Source organism: Crocuta crocuta, unplaced genomic scaffold (assembly GCF_008692635.1).
Source record: "Crocuta crocuta isolate KB4526 unplaced genomic scaffold, BGI_CrCroc_1.0 scaffold183, whole genome shotgun sequence".
Lineage (NCBI taxonomy): Eukaryota > Metazoa > Chordata > Mammalia > Carnivora > Hyaenidae > Crocuta > Crocuta crocuta.
The window spans coordinates 1,592,810-1,602,853 of NW_027529431.1; positions in this window are offsets into that span (position 1 = coordinate 1,592,810).

Sequence of the window (10,044 nt, forward strand, 5' to 3'; positions counted from 1 at the left end):
GAGTAAGATTTTTATAAATTGCTTTTTTACTATTACTGAGTGACATCTGGAATAAATATTTGAATTTTAAAATTTAACTTGGTAATCTTATCGTAAATTATCTAAATAGGTTTGATGAAAACACAATTATCTTGTATCTTATCATACAATCCTTTTTCTTATTGAAATCTCAGAGGTCAGTGTTAAAGGGAACTTATGAGAAACATGTTTAAATTTTATCTCTACACACTTACGAGATTAATCATGATACATTCATTTTATTATTAATTTCTGTTTACACTAACGAACAGAAGTTTTAGTGGGAATTACACATACTGAAGAATAAATTTTTACTGATTCTCGACCTACATTGTAAGATATAAGAATAGGAATTTTTTTTTAAATAATAGGATCTTGATAGAAGTACAAAAATAAGTTATATAATGATAACTTTCATTTCCAAAAAGCACCTCTTTTATATTTCTTTTTTTAAAAGTTTGTATTTAATCTTTTTGAGAGAGAGGGAGTGAGCATGAGTGGGGGAGGGACACATGGAGAGAGAGGAGAATCCCAGGCAATCTCTGAGCTGTCAGCATAGAGTCTGCTGCAGGACTCGAACCCACAAACCAGTGAAGTCATAATCTGAGCCGAAATCATAATCTGAGTCAGACACTAAATCCACTGAGCCACCCAGGTGCTCCACCCCTTTAATATTTCTGATTTGTGCTATTTGAAGAAGAGCCACCTAGTCCTTTACAAAGATCTATCATAATTAACTACCAGTTGGAGTACAAATTCTATCATTTCCTTGAGGAGCAGTTTGGAAATCTCTATTATTGTTAAAAAGTATTCAAACTCACTGTTTAGATATTTCATTTATAGCCATAATCAGAAATGCTCACAAAGCTTTTTGTGTAGCACATTATAGGATTAATAGATAACGTGTTGAAAATAAATTTAGGCATAACAAATATTGGTATATCCATAGGACGTATATCAGTTTCCTGGGGCTGCCTAACAAATTATCACAAACACTATGGCTTAACACAGCAGAAATTTATTCTCTCATGTTTCTAGAACCCAGAAGTCCAAAATCAAGGCATTGGCAGGATTAATTCTTCCCAATGGCTCTGAGGGAATACTTGTCCCAGACCTCTCTCTTAGCTTCTCGGAGAATCTGCAATCCTCAGTGTTCCTTGATTTCTACCTACCTGACTCCAATCTCAGCTGCAGCCTTCACAAACCTTCTTCTTTTGTGTGCTTCTTTGTCTTCTTCTTTCTCCTAGGACCTGTGCCTCTGGATTTAGAGTCCACTCAGTTATTCCAGGATAATCTCATCTCAAGATTCTTGACTAAATTATATCTTCAAAGGCTCCTTTTCAAATAATGTTACATTCACAGGACATTTATTTTGGGGCGCTGTCATTCAGTCTTTACCAATACAGTATAATACAGCTTTTAAAGCTTCTGAGTAATATTAATAATAAGAGAAAATGTGTACTGTAGAATATTCCACTAAAAATAGGCATAGACTATAAGTATATTGTAGAGTTCTTTTACAAACCATTGTGTGTATATATTATGCATTACTTTAGATATAAATTATTAGAAAGCAATACAAATAAATGATAATAAGGATTGGCGATCTCAAGGCAGTGGGGATTATAGGTGAATTTTTTTTCTTTATGTTTTCCAAATGTTGTCAGATGACCATGACTTACTTTTGTAATGATGTGTTATAAATTAATGAACTGCTATGAATCTTCAACATCATTCACTACAGTTATTTTATTCATGTTCTTAATTTGAAAAATAAAGAAACATTTATATAGCATATTATGCTCTGTAGTCACAAACACAGTCACAATAAAAACCACAAGAAAAGACTAGAAACAGAAATTTTCATTTGCCTTAGGACCATGTGGAGATATAATAGTCCCTACAACTTAAGTCTTTCTAAATGTATCCTAAATTTTTAGGATCACTTTGAAAGTCAGAGACCCTGTTGTGGTTATTTGGAATTTGTTGTTAGTTCAACAAAAATGCTATATATAGAGAGTCCAATATTATGTTCCACTTTGACCAAATATTAAAAATACTTTTTTTGGTTTTGGATGAGACATGTAAATCTGACTTTTTTTCTGAAAGAAGCATTTATGTAATATGAAGATCATATTCATTTCAATCATCTGTATGGACTTATTTCTTTATAAGCCTTTCATCTCTCTGAATACCAACCATAAGTTGAAGACATAAGCTCAAAGTCAGATTTTATGGATTATAGGAGATATGACATGGGGTCGTTATTTCTTAATTAATAAAACAGGGATAATGTTTAAGTTTTCAGGGTTCAAATGTAATATCATCTTCCAGTTTTCATTCACTAAAGAAATAAGAGATGGGGAAAATGTTGATGGAAATATATTTATAATAATAAAACTAACTGGATAAAAGATGTTTAGAAACTGTCAAATGGACATGGTAATAATTTCCCCTGAATTAAAGTCAGCTGTATCATATCTTACAGATCTCTGCAACACAAAACCTGATCCAGCAAGTTTACATCTTTGAAGAAGAGTAAAACACACCCTGTTAGAAAATTGTTAGGCATAAAAGAGAGAAGCTGGAAACCACCTACTAGAGAATGAGTTTTTAACTCAACCAGTCTCTCCCATACAGATAACGGTAGTATAACTCCCACACTTGCCATTTTTCTCATTTATTTTACTTCCTTCCCACGGAAATATGAAACATGAGTCATAAGCATCTTCCTCCTGTAGGATTTGCTATTCCCGCCTCTGAAGCTGATATGAGGATCCAATAAGTCATTAGTATGCCTTCTCGCCGCTCATTACCAACCACATACAACTGATGTCAGAAACCCACCAAATATACATTTCTAAAATATGCACTGGCCTTCAATAATTATTTTACACTTTATTTCTTTGTTTTGAGAAAGACAGAGAGAGAGGGGGGAGGGAGAATCCCAAGTAGGCTCCCTGCAGTCAGTGCTCACAGCCAGAGGCAGGGCTCAAACCCCGTGAGATCATGCATGACCTGAGCCAAAAGCAAAAGTCGGGACACTTAATTGACTGAGCCACCCAGGCATCCCTCTATAATTTTTTTTTGTTCACATTATTCTCTCAGTACTCCAACTTGGTATTTTCCTTTTCTTTTTCTTCTAGCTTTCTCCACATTATACAAGCAAACTTAATTCTTTCCTTTTATTTTCAGAAAGTTCTCTTTACATCTTTGTAGTAACATGCAACCACTTAATATTTGAATTCTAAGTGATAATGGGCATTTATTCTGACTGGCCAATACCCACTGGTTGTTAAATTATTTAAATATCTCCCCTACTAATTTCACTACATTGTGGTTGTTAAATAGTCTTATTCAATAGTTATTATCTTAATTAGAAGTACTTTATGCCTGGGATTTGACTTATATCCATGTTGTATCTGTGTCTGTGTGTGTGTTTATGTTTATCACTGTGCATAACATGCACCTGCAATATAAAATACTTTGTAAAATACAAAGTGATACACAATACTAAACTCACCTTAAATTGAGCATTATTGATTTTTTTCAAAGAAAACAAATTCTAAATAAATATAGGTTTATAATATTTTCAGACCTAGGCTTAAGGACTATATTGATATATACACTTTCCTTAACTAGTTTTCAAATTTATGAAAAAACATAAATATATTTAGGTTAATGGCCTCAGTGGAAGAATCAGAAAACAGATTGCTAATCTCTCTCTCTACCCAGATCTAATTGACTTCTCACAAATACCAGTAGATCCATTACACCAGGTAAGCTGATAGAATTCTCTCCTTCTTGTTTTCCTCATCTCATATGCAAAGGTCTTTGCTAAGTACATTTAACATTTTCTGAACTTATTTGCCTTCATATTATGGACTCAGGATCCATATGCCTCTCATCTTTTTTCCAAGGCCTAGTTCAACTATGTTGTAAATGAGACAAAAACATCCCCTTATAAATATCATAAACTATTATCACTTTCACTAATCATATCAATTAGCAGGAACACTTACACAGAAAAAATCGATCTTGCTTTCAGAAATCCTGAGCAAGAAAAGTGGTTAGTAATGGGTTACCAGCAGTGATGGAGAAATAGGTAGTATCTGGGAGTCAGAGTGCAGACAAGATTATATATAAGCCAGTTGTTTTAACTTAAATAGACGTATCACAAAGCATTCCTCAAGCTGTCACCTACTGGCCCTTGCACCATAATTACTTGGGATGATTATGAAACATGCAGATTCCCTGGCCCTCACTGCAAAACTGAATGAGGGGGATTGCATCCTGAGGGTCTCCATTTTTCAGACTACCCTGGTGACTGTTTGTACTTGATTACATTTCTTTTAATGTCTTTATTTTGAGAGACAGAGACAGAGAGCAAGTGGGGAAGGGGCAGAGAGTGAGGGAGACACAGAATCTGAAGCAGGCTCCAGGCTCTGAGCTATCAGCACAGAGCCCGAGGCGGGGCTCGAACCCACAGACTGTGAGATCATGACCTGAGCCGAAGTCTGACACTTAACCGACTGAGCTGAGCCACCCAGGAGGCCCTTGATTAAGTTTTAAAATCACCATTTGGTGGATGGATACTTTAGCCACAACTTTCTAAAGGCTTCTCAAGGTTTAGTGCTGGGAGCTGCACCGGCCTTGCTGGATGACAGCCACAGCGAGGAAATGGCAGCGTTTGCACAGCTCCTGCCATGAGAAACGAAAACTGGTATCTCCTTCTGCTACTACTGGCTCATGTTGGAAATGAGCCTGCTGGTATTGACCAGGCCTCACAATATTCCAGATCAGATCGATATTCCACACACAGATTCCTCATAAGGAAAAACATATTCCTGCCTCTTCAAAAGAGATTTTAGATGAAAGCACTGCGGATGATTGTCAAAAGGCTTTTCCTATGGGCCTTGCAGATCCAAGACTTAGATAATAAAGGGGGTTAAGAACACAAGAGTTACAATTGAGCCTGGCCCCGAGACAAAGAGGCTAATTTAGAGTTAAGGAAGAGATAAGGGTGGAATTTAAGTTAATACTTATACCTTTTGTAACTGGTGATGTATGGCAGTCCCTTCCCTAGGGCCTACTTTCCACAAACACACTCCCTTACGCTGGCGGCTGGGATGAGGATAGATAAGAGTAGCTAACACATAACCCAAAAACAAAGGCCAACACATTTAGGGCCTCCGTGGTGTTTACACCTTTCAGCATCAATCAAAAAGGTTTCCGCAAACAACTTATTAACCAGCTCAAAAACATTCGTCCTCTTGAGAGCCAGACAGAATGACTCCTAGCCTACCTATATACAACTTAACCTATGTCCTAATCCTAGTGTTATTAACTTAGAATATGTATGTCATCCTGTTTTTCACTAAGAACATCCTGTTATTTCCATAGTTGTAAGATTTACTCAACCGCACTATGATTGGGGTAATTCTGCAAGAATACTTCTGAAAAACCTGTTTTTGTACACTTTTCAAAGCACCTTATCAAAAAGAATTTTCCATTATAAAAATTCCTTTTTCTGATGCCATGCTATTGTTTGACCTATAAATAAAGACCCCAAAATCGACAGTGCAGAGATGCCTGCCTGGTGATCAGAAAGAATCTTGGGACTCTCACTCTCGCTGACATCGTCCATCCTTCAGGGACCCGTGGACCAGCTGAAGCGAGTCTCCAGCAGTTTAGTCTAGCCAGATGTCTTGAAATCAACTCTCCACTGTTTATGAACTGGATGAATTCTACATTCTGCTGATGATTCCAGCCTTCCATTTAATTTTGGCCTAACTTGTTTTTGGCAGTGATGAAACTGTTAAGGTCTAAAAATGATTAATAAGACATTTTCAAAATGTAGGGGCTTAAAATTCTGGACTCAGGTCTCATTCTGTAATCCATTAGCTCTGTCTAGAACTTGACACTCACTGAGCTTCCTGAAGGGATTTCCATCCCTGGGTCTATCAACACTTTGTAATAAATGAGTTGCTCTTAGGAAGGAGATTTCTGAGAAAGCTTTCAACATTATGCTAATATAAATCTTGGCCTACCCATAGGGATTCTATCATTCTGTCCTTAGTTGTCTTCTTTAGGCTTTTCAAATAATAACATTTACAATTGTGAGAAAAAATGGCCCTTACTGTGATTCAGGAGTCCTGTGCCCATCACTTAACAAGGTTACAAATAGCATGTTATTTGGCAACCTCATTTGTCCTTAATCCAGCTTTAACATCATCCGCCAAAATGAAGACAACACAGACAATACTTTTAGCCCTTTAACTTTAGTATAACAAAGTTTCTATAAGGTAAGGAACAGTTTTCATTAGGTATAACTGTGTTTAAACAAATATGGCCACCCAAGAAATTGCCTATACGGTAGTCTTCCTTTATTCACTCTTTTGTTTTCCACGGTTTCAGTTATCCGTGGTCAATTGCAGTCCAGAACCAGATGATCCTCCTTTTGACTTACAACGTCAAAACATCAAAAGCAGCCTAATGCTATGTCACAGTGCCTAGGTCATTCACTTCACTCCACACATCACATAGGCATTTTATCATCTTCCATCTTCAAAAAAATAAGAGTGTATGCAGTACAGTAAGATATTTTGAGAAAGACCACATAATTTTTGTTATAGTATGTTGTTATGACTATTCTAACACAGTTTATTGTGGTCAATCTCTTCTGTGGCTAATTTATACATTAAACTTTATCATATACTTTTTATGTATAGGAAAAAATAGTGTATGCAGGGTTAGGAGCTATCTGTGGCTTTAGGCATCTGGGGGTCTTGGGAAGTATTCCCTGTGGATCAGGAGGTGAGTACTGTACAACTATAATAAATAATTTCAGTGTTGCATTCATTTAAAAATTATTTACATTTATGTTTCTGAATAAAAACAATAATCTAAAGTAGGCATAATCATTTAAATGAATGGTTTAAGGCCCTACTTATCCATATAGGGTTATGAAGTAAAAAGAAGCATACTAAAATAGACAGTTCAATTAAACCAACACCATTGTATAAAATGGTTAAGCCTTGTGGCCCCTGGTGGCTCAGTTGATTAAGCTTCTGATTTCAGCTCAGGTCATGATCTCATACTCTGTGAGGTCAAGCCCCATGTCCAGTTCTGTGCCGACAGATAGGATCCTGTGAGCCTGCTTCAGTCTCTGTGTCTCCTTCTCTTTCTGTCTTTCCCCTGCTTGCACACTCTCTTTCAAATATAAAATAAAAACATAAAAAATATTTTAATGGTTAAAACCTTAAAATTAAATTACATCAGAGAGTTGTTACTGTATTAAAAAGACACAAAAAGTCATTGCTAAATATTATGTTCTCTTTCTAAGTGTTCGTCTATTCAGGAACACATTGCATAATGAAATTATAAGTTATTTTATTTTTTTTTTAAGTTGCCGTTTATCTTTCCCAGCAGTTCTTTTTTTTTTTTTCTTTTTCTAGGAGAGAGAGAGACAGCGTGAGCAGGGGAGGGTCAGAGAGAGAGGGAGTCACAGGCTGAAACAGGCTCCAGGCTCTGAGCTGGCAGTCAGCACAGAGCCCGACGCGGGGCTCAAACCCACGAACCGCGAGATCATGACCCAAGCGAAAGTCGGATGCTTAACCGACTAAGCCACCCAGGCGCCCCTCCCAGCAGTTCTTATTTTTTTTTTTTAAATGTTTTATTTATTTTTAGGAGAGAGAGAGAGAGACAGCGTGAGCAGGGGAGGGTCAGAGAGAGAGGGAGTCACAGGCTGAAACAGGCTCCAGGCTCTGAGCTGGCAGTCAGCACAGAGCCCGACGCGGGGCTCGAACCCACGAACCGTGAGATCATGACCTAAGCGAAAGTTGGACGCTTAACCGACTAAGCCATCCAGGCGCCCCAGCAGTTCTTATTTTAACATTGTTTTCATTGTGACCATTGTGGTCAATCATGTTTACCAGCATTTGGACTGTGCCTCACACCAAAGTCCTTCTGGAAGGAAACAGCTGTAATGCATTATTGGTCCTTGTGTTACAATGGTGACTGCTCTTGAATAAAACCTCAGTCAGGGTGTAAATGTTCATCATTCTTAAGATGTTTTCATTGTATTGGAATTCTAGCTCTGGCACTAGACACAACAAAGTGTATCTTTTGGGTCTTTACGTTACAGAGTATGAGCCACTTCATGGAAATATTTTCATTTTACTCTTCATGAGCAATAAATTTTAACTCATTAAGTTTTTTAAAAAATACATTGTGACCACATTTCTCCCCTTTTTCTGTTGAATCAACTTTCAAGATAAGATAACTGTATCATATGTACAAAATCTATTGACATCTGGATTTATATGGTACATTAGGTGGTACATTCGCAGTTTTATTTTGTCCTTAACACATTTCCTTAACACATATTTTCAGATTCTCTTGTATTTTCAGCTATGATGACAGTGAATTCTTAAACTGAATGTATGCTACAAAATGAGATAATGTTTTCATTAAAACTCTCAATCTAATGAAGGCAGCTGTATTATATGCCTGTCTCATATAATACTGATTTGGAATTTTTATATAAAGCTATCATGTACCTATTCATAATATAAATAACATTGAAAAATATTTACAAGTAGAGGAAACTCAAGCTATCTTCAGGAATTATTAGTGTTATAGAAAAGCCATTTAGTATTATAACAATAAAAAACCATCTGTAATTATAAAATATCTGACCCCATTTCCATAACTATTATGCAATGGAGCATAGAGATAAAACAGGTGAAATAGATGTACATCTAATAGGAAGCATTTCAGTGTAAAAAGTGAGATTGCTAGATTAATAAGAGTCTATTTTTTATTTGAATCACATTATATACTTAGTTGACAGTACACATAGGCATTTTAACCTCTCCACAACAATTTCCAGGCAATAGTCCGTCAGTGTTTGTGCTATGTTACAGATGACCTTCAGTAATTCATCGAATATCTATGTTTCTCTCCCTAAATATACTTGAAGCATGCTTATTTTTTCACAATTGCAGTTGCTAAAGGGATTTTATCTTATTTGGATCCCAAGATTTTTTATGACTTCTGGGTACCCTATGTTACCACAAATCCAAGTGAGAGAAAAACAAGTGATTTATAGAGTATGAAAATAATTATACTTACTTCATTTAAAATGATACAGATTTAAAATGATGCCATAGAGCAAGTTTGCTATAGCAGTAAAATCAAATAGCTGATTAATATACGATTATTGTTGCATGGAATTCATGTTGATGAAGAAGCAACATGTAGAAGTGGTAGAGGTGCTACCCCAGGACGTGGGGTGAAAACTACAGGTGAATAATTTCCAGGTACTTTCAGGATTGTTGATACGGTCACCACATCTCAAGTTCATCATGACACTGGATGGTCAGAATACATCAAGATGCATAAAGATGAGGACAAGTGCTTAAAAGGAATGAACCCAATAAATCCAATCATAACCTCAGAAAAGGGCCTCGAAGATCTCTGCCCACAGCGTTGCAGTGGAGAAGCAGGAAGCTTATGATTCCCAGGACAGCTTTCAAATGAGACATGAGAGCAGTGAGTGTGGCACAGAAACCAGAAAACGAGGCTTGCCCTCTGCAACGGCTGGCCTGCCTGTAACACGGCAGCATGCAAAGCCTTTCCCAATTTTAAGCTTGTGGGTAAATGTTTATGGATGCATCCAAATCATAAATATGAAAAATATACTAAATAAGATTTTCCCTACACTCATTAAAAAGAAGCTCCATATTGTCTTTTTTTAAAACAGCTAATCAGGGGCACCTGGGTGGCTCAGTCTAAGTGAGCCCAGCTGCGTTCATGATCTCACAGATTGGGAGTTCGAGCCCGGTGTGGCGCTCCGTGCCGACAGCTCAAAGACTGGAGCCTGTTTCAGATTCTGCGTCTCCCTTTCTCTCTGCCGCTCCCCACTCACGTTCTGTCTCTCTCTCAAAAAATAAATAAAAATTAAAAATACATCAAAGCAGCTAATCATATTGCAATATATAGGTGTATCAAATCAAGGGGTTG